Source organism: Trachemys scripta, chromosome 4 (genome assembly GCF_013100865.1).
Source record: "Trachemys scripta elegans isolate TJP31775 chromosome 4, CAS_Tse_1.0, whole genome shotgun sequence".
In the NCBI taxonomy this organism is placed as follows: Eukaryota; Metazoa; Chordata; order Testudines; family Emydidae; genus Trachemys; species Trachemys scripta.
The window spans coordinates 61,500,787-61,513,296 of record NC_048301.1 but is presented as its reverse complement, the minus strand read 5'-3'; the positions used below and the strand labels follow the sequence as shown (position 1 = coordinate 61,513,296).

General features: G+C 45.3%; 1 protein-coding gene across 8 annotated transcripts in view; it reads right to left on the bottom strand.

The window, feature by feature from the left end:
* MGA (MAX dimerization protein MGA) overlaps positions 1–12,106 on the bottom strand; it is an 85,891-nt gene extending 73,785 nt beyond the window's left edge. For 7 of the 8 annotated variants that reach the window (XM_034769126.1, XM_034769131.1, XM_034769130.1 and 4 more), the window contains exon 1: positions 3,742–3,836. The gene's annotated coding sequence lies outside the window, so the exon portion shown is untranslated. Of the gene's footprint in view, positions 1–3,741; positions 3,837–11,821 lie in introns of those variants that run through there. The other variant, XM_034769127.1, reaches the window with a different exon arrangement.
* Between the last annotated feature and the right edge of the window lie 404 nt (positions 12,107–12,510).

Here is a 12,510-nt window from a genome sequence, read left to right as displayed (position 1 = left end):
AGAAGTGGGCTGTAGTCCACGAAAGCTTATGCTCTAATAAATTTGTTAGTCTCTAAGGTGCCACAAGTACTCCTGTTCATCAATTATTTGTGACTACTTTCAGGGCAAAGAGGTGGGGTGAGGGGTGGATGGGGTGGGCAGGGGTAGGGATGAGGGCTTACAGATATCCAGGGGCCTTGAGGGTGGTCAGCATTGTTCTTTCTTACCGATAAATTGAGCTAAGTTATCATGTATTGACAGAAACTATGTCCTTGCTTCTCAGCTGTTTCTGTCTTTTCTGCTGGCTACATTTTAAACTTCTTCCTGACACTATTAAGTATATGCAAACTGAGATTGGGGAGGGTTATAACTTTGCCAAATTTGGATATTTTTCCACACAAAAACAGGAAAAGGTACATCCCTCCACAAAGGCAAGCCCATGGCCAAACCTCAAGTCTCTGCTCCAAAGCAGAGAGATGTGTGCTAGGTCTTCTCAACAAAAGATTAAAAAAAAAGCATGGGCAAAACCCCAACATTTTCCCCAATCTCATTCAATGGCAGAACCATTTTCGCTGAAACCTTCCACAAAAATTCAGTCAAAGCAGGCAACCAGCAAGGAAATTTTCAGCCAAAACTATTAAAGAGTGGCAAAGTTACAAGCAACTAAAAACAGGGGTCTTATGGTGGCAAGTGTCAGGCAACCTCAACCATAAGGCAGTGCTATCAGTTCTGCCTGTAATATTGTCACTGTAAGATTATGAGCTAGTTATGCAAATAATGAAATTAAGGAGCCCCATCCTGCTGTAATTACTCCCACAGTTTTATATATATATGCAAAGAGACCCTATCTGCATATTCAAGGTCTTTCTACTCCCCCACTACGCAAATGTTGTATCATTTTAAAAAAAGATTTTTTTTTTTTTTAATTGAAAATCCACAAGTGAGCTTGTCAAATTGTATGGTCAATTCCACCCTATCATCACTTTGTAGATACCAATGGAGTTTTTTAAACATTATTAAGGAACAAAACCCGAACTTCATCTTGATATGGTGTCATTCCTTTACTTTTAGTTCAGCTCATTTGCTTTTCATATTCTGGAGAATATATTTGCAACTTTCATAGTCCACACTAAATATCAGGGTTTTTCACCCTTATATTAAATATGTAAAAAATGTAGTGTGGTAAAATACAATACTAACACAAACTTCATTCATTATGTACATGCATAGTCTGAAGGAACCAGAACAAGGAAGTGGAGTTGAGGTCACTAGCACTAGGTCACTTGGGGAAAGTGATGTCTCTGCCAGATACTTGCCCCAAATCCAAACATACTTTATATGAATTAACTATTTCAGAGCAGTTTCTTTAACTGGTATAACACCGATAACTGTTGTTTATGATCTGATTTCAAGGGTGGCAAAGGTCAGAAAAGTGATTAAGTTATATCTTTCCATATAACAGATCAACTCCTGGTGTTTCTGCTAGTGGAACTTTATAATTCAGAGCAACTCAGTGTGTCCTGACTCTTCAACAAACCCTGCTCCAATGAATGCAGGGACGCAGTCTCCCTGCAAGAATAACCAGCAGCTGACCTCAATCCTGAGTAGGTGCATGAAACTGCATGAATTCCACTGTTTTTGAAGACTGATGAACTTGTACAAGGAGGAACAAGATTTCCCCATATGCAATATAATGAGAAATTTCTCATTAATAGGGATGGCGGTGCCTGTGTTTCCAAAAGGGATTAACGAGCTACAAGAAAATAAGTTCCAATGAAACTAAGAGAGAGAACTAAATGTACTACTTCCAACATGTGTTATTCATATTTATCAGAAAATATTCAAAACTATTCTCATCTCCCCTTCTCCACCCATATATATTTAGTTAATTATATACACAAGCTAAATTGCTGTACTACTGGACTATAATTTCCATTTCTCCTACACAATCTACTAAAATGAAAACAGGAGATTTTATGTATGGTGTAATTTCCCAAACTGCAAGGTGCCCAGACTTTTCATGGATCACCAGCATGCCCATGCTGATCACATGAAGAAGAAGAGCTTGAAAAAAAGACAGTTAACCCCGAACTGTTCATATTCTCCTTTCATAAAAGAAGTTTGTTGTATTTGTGTGTGTTAGCATGAAGTAGTAACAAAGTTACATTTAAGTTTGAGGATACATTTTCATCCTGGTATGTTTTCAGATACTTAAGTTTCAAGTTCCTGTGGTTTATATTGGGTTTTTGAAGGTAAGTGGGGGTGAAGAATGGATAGTATAGGAGTTTTGCACACATTAAAAAAGGCTACCCCCTGATACTTTTCTGGGGCTTGAACACCACAAAACTAAATTGCTTTTCAAGTTTTGGGCAGTTGTGTTGTGAAAACTTAGCAATAAGATCTGTGAAGGCTGACCCCGTGAACAGACAAAAAAGGATAGGGGCCGCTGTAAACTGGGTTAAGATTCTTATCCAGAAGATACTAGAGAAGGGCAAAGTCTTAAGGCCACATATTTGAAATTCACATGCCAATTAAATAATTTACTAATCTACAGACAACAGGTGCTAGGATCCAGAATTCCTTATATATGCACATTGTATACATGTTCAAACCATGCCACTGTTTTAGGACACTTCTCACATGCACATTCACAGGACACATTCATAATAATACTGTGCATTTTATCTGCATGCTCAATCACAAATCTCTCCCAGTGTCCGCAAAAGCAAATGACAGTGGGAGACTGGCAACGAGCTGGACGTCACAGGCCCAGTAATGGCAGGAGCTGAGACTATTTATCTCCAACTGCCAATGAGAGCCAGGGAGATGAGCCCAATGACAGCAGGAGATGTGCGCAGAGCGCTGCTGTTGAAGTCAGCGGGAACACTTGTGGCTGGCTGCCGCAGGGTGGCTGTATCGGGCGGCGCCGCGCTGCAGCCCGGCACACTCGGCAGCACCTCGCTCTGCGAGCCCCCGGCTGGCAGGACTGGCGCAGCAGGTGCCGGCCCCGCACGGAGCTCGGCGGGAGCAGGTGGCTTCTCGGTCGGGAGCCGGTTGAGCAGACGCTGCTTTCTGGGGCAGAGATTGGATGCCGGGAGGCCTCGGGGCGACGAGGCTGGGTTCCCCAGCGGGCGGGCGCTCATCGGCTTCTACCAAGAGTCGCCGCGGCCAGTGAAGGAGCAGCGGCCCTAGCCCGGGTTTTTTTTCGGGACGGGGAAGCCCCGTAAACTCCGCCTCACTCGAGCCCAGCGCACAAGCGGAGCCCGGCAGACACCCCGCGCCCACCCCTGCAGCCGCCGCCGATTGACCCCGTCATCAGCCGGGCCAGGAGGCCCTGCCCACGGGGCGGGGGGAGGCCACAGGGTGGGAGGCGCATCGCGCTGCGCTACAGCTCAGGCCGCAGCAGTGGGCCGAGCGGGCAGCTAGGGCCAGGCCCGCCGCTAGCGCGCAGGGCCTGGCCCGCCCCCAGTCACTCGAAGGCGCCTCCCGCCCGGGTCGCACCAAAGGGGCTACGGTGCGAGGAGCTGCGCCACGTGCCGGCTACAGCACAGGGCTGGCGCTTCGCGCTGTCACTGGGGTCTCGGGGAGATGCCCGCGCACGGGCCCTGCAGCCTCGTGGCGGTGCCTGGTGTTAATTTTCGCAGCTGACGCGGCCAGCAGGAGGCGCATGAGAGGCACGCGGACCTGCGCACGCCACCTCCAAGGCGGGGCCTGGCAGTCCCGGTCCTGGCACCCCCACCCCCGCCCGTTCCCCGCAGTTACCGTGCGCCGGGGAGAGAGGGCTCCCCCCTCCCTTCTCTTCACACGGACCGTGTGTCCACCAGCTGGGGGGAACGTGCGTGCGCACCCGCATGACGTCACCACGCTGCACTGCGCGCAGGCGCACTGGTGGCTCGCACTTCCCCTCCCTCCCGCCTGGCCGCCCATCTGTCACGTGCTAGGGTCGGGGTCCCCCCCCCGACATTGGGCCCGGGCCTACCCCGCCCACAGACGAGGAAAGGGGAAGATTCTCGAAGAGAAGCAGCTGTGCGGTCCCCGCACGCGCTGCGCCGTCCCCGGGGAGACGCTACCATCGAAGCCCCGGCCGGCTCCGGTCCCCACCGCAGCGGCACTGTCCGCCTCCCCTGCTGCTGGAGTCATCGCGCTCACTCGAGGCCTCGGAGCTCGCTCCTCGCCCCAGCAGAGAGCGGCCGCAGGTCGGCTCCCTCGACCCCTAGGCGCGCTCCGACAGCGAGGCGTCGCGCCCACGGGCTGCCTCTGCAAACGGGGCTCTGCTAGGTTTACACAAGCGCTGGCCCCTCCCCATACACAGGATCTAAGCCTCCGGGGCAGTCAAACTCCGACTGTGTCCCTTGTAGAGCTTAGCCCGCTGGGCGCCCTACTCGTCTCCTGAGCATCTACTGCCACAGAACGACTGTGAAGTCAGGCAAACATGCCACAGCCAACCATCAAGCACTGCAAGATCTGCCCTTCCGTGTGTATTGAAACACTGCTCCTCTACAGGTCAATACAAATTTGTGTTAGGCTGTTTTGTATGGCCCTCCAACAACACATTGCTTCTAGGGATCACTTCTCTTACAAAGTATATTTAAAAAGGGGCAAGGAACCAGCATAGCCCTGGCTGCATGTCCAAGAGCATTCTTTTCTAATAAAGATCCTGTAAAGCATGTTTTAAACTAAAAATCATTATGGTTAACTACTAATCTGATGGCAAATATTGCTTCTCACAATGTCTACTTTTGTATTCTATTTGTATTTGCAGGATGCACAATTGCACATTACACCTGTAGGCATTAAAATTCCAGTCACAATTCCTTATATTATGTATCTAAAAATTCTCCTAGGCCCCCTCCAGGGTGGAGGTGCTTGGGCATCTAGAAGAAACCAATATCAAATTTTGTGATCAAGAACAAGCCAAGTACTCCCAGCAAAGGAGAATTCTAATAGGTGAAAACCTGTTTAATGTCTGAAAAAAATTCTTAGCATTAAAAGCGGGGGTTAATAAAATACACCTTGATATATTTTGCTTTGCAGGTTTGCAGATATAATTTGAACAGCCCTAAAAAAAAAGGAGCATCAACCTGGTCATTTAACCTTAAAAACACTATGCTCATAGCTTGGGAAAAACAGGGTTATTTATTATAGGGTGCCCCCCCCCCCAAAAAAAGTCAAGGGAACCTAACTGATAGTTCAATGTCAAGCTACCAAAGCACCAGCAACTTAGAAATCTGAGTTGAATAAATGACTAATCATAACAAGTAATGTTATCAAAGCATCTATTTCAGTTTTGTTAGCATTATTTTCCTTTTGCCACTGAAATCCAATTTTCAATACTGAGAGTTAGCAGGCCTAATGTAACATTAGGGAAGGCCAGCCCTCCCATGACTGTTTCTAGGCAACAGAAGCTTATTCACATGCATTTGGGACAATCTCTCAGTTTGGATTCCAAGAGCATCACAGAATAAAGAAACTGCATAAACCAATCCATTTTTTTCAGGCACAACAGACACATATGCATCAGATTTAAAAACATGGATAGTCTATCATTCTCTCCAGAGCAGACAAAATATTTCTCCTTTGCTCTTTTAGATCAAAAAGCCAGGAACGGTAAAGTAAGACTTGAAAGTAAAATGCTAGGAGACAGCAGACTGAAGATTAAATCTATCACCACTGTACAAAAGAACTGTTTAAGTACCTAACATCACTGCAAAAGTCAATGTGAAATACTGGTTCTACTATTAAAACGGAGCCCCCTTGTTCTACAATACTAAATTACTAACATATCGTCACCAGAAAAATACGCTGGGTTTTCTGTTTGTTTGTTCTAACATTACAAGAATCATGCAAATCACAAGGGGCTGCTGATATTTATTTAGCATGGATCTGGTTCCACCATCTTTGGAAAGGCTTCAAATAATATTCTTAGAAGTTACTAGAACTTCTTTGCACAGAAGACCATTTTCATCTAGTAAGCAGTGAAATGCATCAGTGATTGTTTTCCAAATATCAAGTGGAAGTAGGACGGAAAACTGGAAAGTCAAGCAAGTATTCCAGTAGCCTTAATGTATAAGACATTTATTTAAACCATATATAAGTTTAAAACCTATCACTGAGTTAAGAGTCCTGCATGCCTCCTCTTGATTTTGATTCTTTTGCATTCTTTTGTTCTTTACTTGTTTTCCTCTTTATTGTTTTCTTCCTTGTGTTTATTCTCCCATTTTCTCTGAAGCTACATAATTGCTTAAATAAATGTATGCCGTTATAGTGTACCCTCCTAGATAGCAAAAAGATGTACCCAATCTAGTACAAAGGCTCTATTTAGTTGTAAATCATTCATTTAAATCATGGATTTTGATCAACTTTTCCATTTGTTCTTCAGTTATCTGCTAAAGAAAAGTGTCTTCTCATTGGTTAATAGAACCATTTAAACATGTTGATTTACAACTAAATAGAGCCTTTACACTAGATTGGGTACATCTTTTTGCTACCTAGGAGGGTACACTATAACTACATACATTTATTTAAACAATTATATAGCTTTAATATTTTCTGATTTTTATTAATTGTGCATTTGTATATTAAAAATGGCAAATTATATATTGCTTATTTGCTAATTAACTTTGTGCTCATAATTTGTGTCAAGCTGCATTAAGATGGTAATTGAAGTTTAATTAAAAACAAAACACTACATAATTTCTTATTAAACAAAACAAGCCCTTAATGTAGTACATGACCTACTGTGCCATACTTATAAAGCATGACCTCAAAAGTTAGAATTGGAGGAAAATCACGTTTCTTTATATAGAAAAGAAGCCTTTAATGCAAAAAGAAGAGCATGGACTGGAGTCTTAGTTGGCAATCCACACTGCAGTACTGGCTGATAATCAAATGAAGCACTCCTGTGTGAATTCAAAGTGGATCTGAGGTACATTACAGTATATTGAGCTCTTTAATGCAGACAAGAACTAAGAGTGTTCCATCCTATATAAGCACAAAAAAAAAAAATTAACTAAAGTAGCTATTTGGGTCAGATAATCTGTTGCCACTTTGGAGAACCTGTAACAACAAACAATGTATTGCAAGTAAATTTGTCACCTTTGGAATCCAGATATATTAATAACATATCAGAATGGCCATACTGGGTCAAGACCAATTGTCCATCTAGAGCAGTATCCTGTCTTCCAACAGTGGCTAAAGCAAGGTGTTTCAAAGGGAATGAATGGAACAGGCAATCATCGAGTGATCCATCTGGTCGTCCACTGAAACTTTTGGCAAACATAAGCTAGGGACACAGAGCATGGGTTTGCATCCCTGACCATCTTGGCTAATAGCCATTGATGGATCTATCCTCTATGAACTCATCTAGTTCTTTTTTGACTGTTATAGTTTTGGCCTTCACAACATCCCCTGACAATGAGTTCCACAGGTTGACTATGCGTTGTGTAAAGAAGTACTTATTTTTGTTTGTTTTAAATGTGCTGCCTATTAATTTAATTCGGTGACCCAAGGTTCATGTGTTATGTGAAGGAGTAAATAACACATTCTATATTCACTGTTTGGAGATATTATATTTGCAACATAAACTGATCTAAATTCATCCTTTGGTTATGTTCATGAAGCCACATCAACTTTGACAGGGTTATAAAGGCGTAACTGAGCGCGCATTTTGGCCTATCATCGTTATCTGGTGAATCATATCAGAAACTGGCATAAGTAACTGATTATTGTATAGAAACTAGAGCAGGAAATCACCAGATTATAAACTCAATCAAATTAATGTAACTGCAAAAGGTGTAATTTAAATCTAAATTAACTAGAAAGTCTTTTAGGCAAGCAAGATGTTTCAGAAAATATTTTATATAGAAGTTATAATTGTGTAATCAACTGTACAGAAAAGCAATTTAGAGGGAAGGGTCAGTGGGTTTGGCAGGAGAAAACCCAAGTCCTTCTCTCTTGCTGTGTACTAACAGGGATTTTTCAGGGGAAGAAAAAAAAGAAAAGGGTAATTTTTCACCAGTCCTAAATTAACTTAAAAGTATGAGATTAATTGCCTTGAAGTGAAAAATCATCTTTGTAGCCTCAAACCAACTACAATATGGCAGTGGCAATTTAAACTGTCTCATGCTGCCCTGTTATTTTACTTCAACCCTATAATGGAAGGACCAACTCTCTAAGAAAGTAGTGTAGTCTCCATGCTCGTTAAATATTTCTCTGCTACTTACAGATCAGTAGTAGTGCTTACTGTTGTGATGGATTTGTGGACACCTGTCTAATGGAGACTAAAATGAACTCACCAACTTATTTCACACTCACTTCCATTTAGTGGTCTGATAAGTAATATCTTTCAGTCTCTACCAATTCAAGCATTATCTGTATACTGACCTAGATGTGACAAGGCTTTGTATTCTGAGCCATGCAGTCCTCTCTTTAAAAATAAGAAACCACTCTATAGCCTCGATCCTTCAATTTACAATGTGCAGGCATACCTGCACAAAGCCCCACAGCAGTTCAGCTATCTAGCTGGGCATTGCAGGATTAGGGCTTACAACAAACCAGTGTGCACAAACAAGTGGAAAAAATTGTAAGAAGTTAGTTTTCACTCAAAACAGTGGTGATTATTTTTAAGTATATAGATAAATAGAATGCTTTTTTAATTGTATTTTTTAAAAGATGTATCATTGTATTATTTTCAGCAAATGTTATCATAAAGTCATTCATACACTCTCTATTCAGAGGGTCAGCATAAGCCTGCTTTATTTTTAACCACTCCTTACCCTCTCCATTCTGAAAGTTATAGAACAGGGTTATAAAGCAGGGAAAAGTCATGTTGTGCTTCCTGTCACAGCAACTGTGGCAGAAGGAAAATGAAACAGACAAGAATCATGCAGTTCTCATCAGTTTCACTCTATTACAAGCATCACCAAAAATGTACTATGTGCAGGAGTTCTCTGCAGGGGGCACTCACCCAGAGGCATAAATGAAACTGAGAGAATAAGCCAGGAGTGAAAGAGAGACAACAACAAAAACAAGTGAGGAAATAAGACACAGACAAGGAAGGAGGCTCATTTGAATTCAGAACCAAGTATTCTCTCTCCAGGTTGTTAATATCTAGCAACCACCTTGAGCCAACTAAATAAACCATATAGACAGGCCCTATGGCCACCACTTTTTAGCTGGAGGGAGAGTTGCCCTGACTTTTTAAGGGGTGAGAAAAATGGGAAGGATGGTCTTTTGACTAGTGCACCAAGTCAGGAGATCTGGATTCTATTTCCGTCTCTGTCACAGACTTATTATGCATAACCTTAGGCAAATAACTTTATTTCCATGCCTGTTTTCTCATCTTAAACTTGAGATAATGAGGTGTAATGTTTGCAAAGCATTTTGAGATCATTGGATGGAAAGTGTTACAGAAAGAAAAAGATATTAATACTATAAAAGCGTGTCAAAGTGGGACAGTATTCCACCACCTTAAAAAAAAAAGGTAACATTTTATAAGGGACATGCTCTCCTACCTTCTGTCGTATTCTTAACTCAAATTAGGTTAGTAATCCTTTCCCTACTTCTCTAGCCCTACCATTTCCAACATGGGCTTTTCTGGAAGTAGTGGTTCTTGTGATGAACAAATGATACTTTTCTAGTGGACACAATTTTATTTAGGTCACTTTCATGTATCTACCCCTGATTTTCTGCACCCTCTTTTTCGTCTCTGTTCCTTTTCAGATTATTCCCTCCTATTATCCCTCTTGCTACTTTCTTCTTATCCCAAACCTCCATCATCCTTCTTATTCCCATCCCATTGCTACCCCTTCCTCAACTCACAGAAATAAAGAAAATGGAAAGGACTGCAATTTAAAAAAAAAATCCACATGAATATAATTGTTTGGGATACATCATCTGACTGTAGCAGATTGTCCCGCTCTAATTTTCCAATTTATTGGAAAATGGAAGAGCACTCCCCATCATGGCCAGATTCTAACAGTCACATAGCATAAGTAAATAAATAAATAAATAAACAAAAACAACACCCACCCTTCAGCCCCAAATCTGACTACCAATTTAACCCAGAACATGTCTTAAAAAAAAGTCACAGTGGTTTAATATCTAGTCCCATCCACCTTCTCTAGAAACCCTAATAAGGACGAATGTGCCAATACCTCTGAGACTGAGAATTCCAATCACTAATCACGTTCTGAAAGAAAAATCCCCTTTGTTGGATTTTATCCCACAGCATAGGTCCAATAATGCTCTATCAACTTTGGATCCTCACTGTCAACTACAGAACCTGGATCGCCTTGCCATTCTCCCTCCCCACCCCAAACATCGTAGGGCTCACATGAACAGTGGAGTCTGATACTAGCAGTGTTACCAGTATTCAGTGTAAGTATTGCTTCTAATAATTCCCAATAGGAAAGTATATCATAATGCCCAAGGGAGACAAAATTCATGAAATATCTCTGATCAGGACTGTACATCCAAGGGTGCACTCTCACAATCTGAAATTAGATTTTTGAAATATATCAAAATATTCTGCACTTTACGCTGCCATAACCTAACCTATGAAAATAAAGGAGCAAAGAATATACTAGAATGTGTGGCACACAGAGCTGCAAAGTACTAAATAGAATATGCAAGGTAAAAAAAAAAAATCCATGTAACAAAAGGATGGAAAGAGTGGCTATAGCTCAACAATAAATGTCAGAAGAAAAGTGTTTCAGCAACACAGATGAAAAGCGCAAGAATCACCATCTAATGGAGAGTCCGGTTACATACAGGATGCCACATACAACCTACAAGAGGAGATGTGGCCCTGTTATGCCTGAGACTAGAGATGTTCTTGCTTCCTGACATGTGTGTGTGTGTGGTTTCAGTTTGCGGTAGGGGCATGGCAGCGCTGTGATCTTCAGGACAGACTTCTGAGGAAGGCGTTCACTGTTGACAGTGGAGGCTTTGCACATTGACACACTGCTGTGGTTTCACCTGTTACGGCTCCAGCAACACCGGAGGCCCAGGGAGAGCTGTATAGCTCAGATTGTGACCGAGATAAGCCAAAGGGACTGATCTGAAGCCCGAAGCTCCCTAGCTCTTCGACCCGCCCCTCTCATCCGCAGCCCCGAACCCCGTGGAGGTGGAGCCTCAGTGCTTCTCGCTCCCTCAGCCACCCAGTCCGTGCGGAGCAGGACGCCCTGCGCTTCTCGGGAAGGCTGTAAACTCGGGGTCCCATCTGCTCGACGGGGACATCGACAGCAGCAAGGCAGCTCCTGGCGAGGGGCCAGCCTCGCCGCAGCAAAGCCCCTTCCCTTCAGACTCCCCCGCGCGCTTAGGATCACTGAAGGGGCGATAGCTCCTCGCGCAGCCAGCGGAGAATGGCAGCCGCCTCCCGGAGCGGGACTAGGTCAGGCCGCGCTCCCCGCGTCGGTGCCCGGATGCAGCCGGCGGTGGTGTGGCTATAGTGTCTCGACTCTGTCCCTATCTCCCTTCCGCCCCCCCGCAGCGGGGCTCGGTCACGTGATCGCTCTCACGCCCCGCCCTGCGCCTGCTGTTCGCGTGCTCGCGGTAGCCGTTTCCCGGGGGCTGAGGAGGGGCCCAACCTGCGCGGGAACCGCAACTTCCTCACCGCGCCCCCTACCACCGCCCGGGGAGTAGCCCACCTCGCTCTCGCCTCAAAGGCGCCCCTGAGAATGGGAGGCCGAGCCGCCGCTGGCAGGCGCAGGGGAGAGCGATCCCGTGTGATTGGGCCGCTCAGCTCACGTGACATCCCTACCTCACGCCACCTCCTCGAATAAAACTTCAAAATGGGGGCGAAAATACCGGGCGGATCCCATCGCGCGCTCCGAGTTCCTACCTGCTTCCCGCCGCCAGCTCCACGCGGCGCAGGGTCACACCGCAACCCACGAACCCAGCTCGCAGCTCCTGAGGCCTTCGCGTGCCACGCGCAGCCTCTTCTCTCATTGGCTGTTGGCCTTGTCACGTGCTCTCACCCCCCCTCGCCTGGTGGGCCCGCCCCCACACCGTGGGACCTGAGCCTTCCGGCGCGAGGCAGCAGCCTGGAACAGGCGATGTTTGGCGCGCGCGCTGAGGCGAGAGAGGCCCCAGCGGACAGGCAAAGCAAGCGGGCCTCGCGACGGTCGCACAAGCGCCCTCCTGATTGGCTGTGTGACCAGTTCACGTAGTTTCCGTTCCTTCTCTTGACCACGCCCTTCCTGCCCCTCCCCTGCGCGAGGGAAACACGCTGTTCTCGCGTGGGCCAGACAGAACTCGTTCCTCATTGGTTGCCTGTAGGGCTCACGTGATTCTCTTCTTCCCCGGCATGCCCTGCCCCAAATAACGGCCTAGCCCCGTCACGTGGTCGCCCGCCGGGTGAGGAGGGGGAGGCGAGACTAGGCTCGGTGTGAGACGAGCTGGCAGGGAGCTGCCGAAGCTGTGGGCTGAGCCGATGGGCCGGGCGTGCTGAGCAGGTGTCTTCATGTGCCAGGTACCTGAATGCCTCAAGTCATTCCCCTCTCGGTCTCTTGCCGCGCCTGAGTCCTTCCT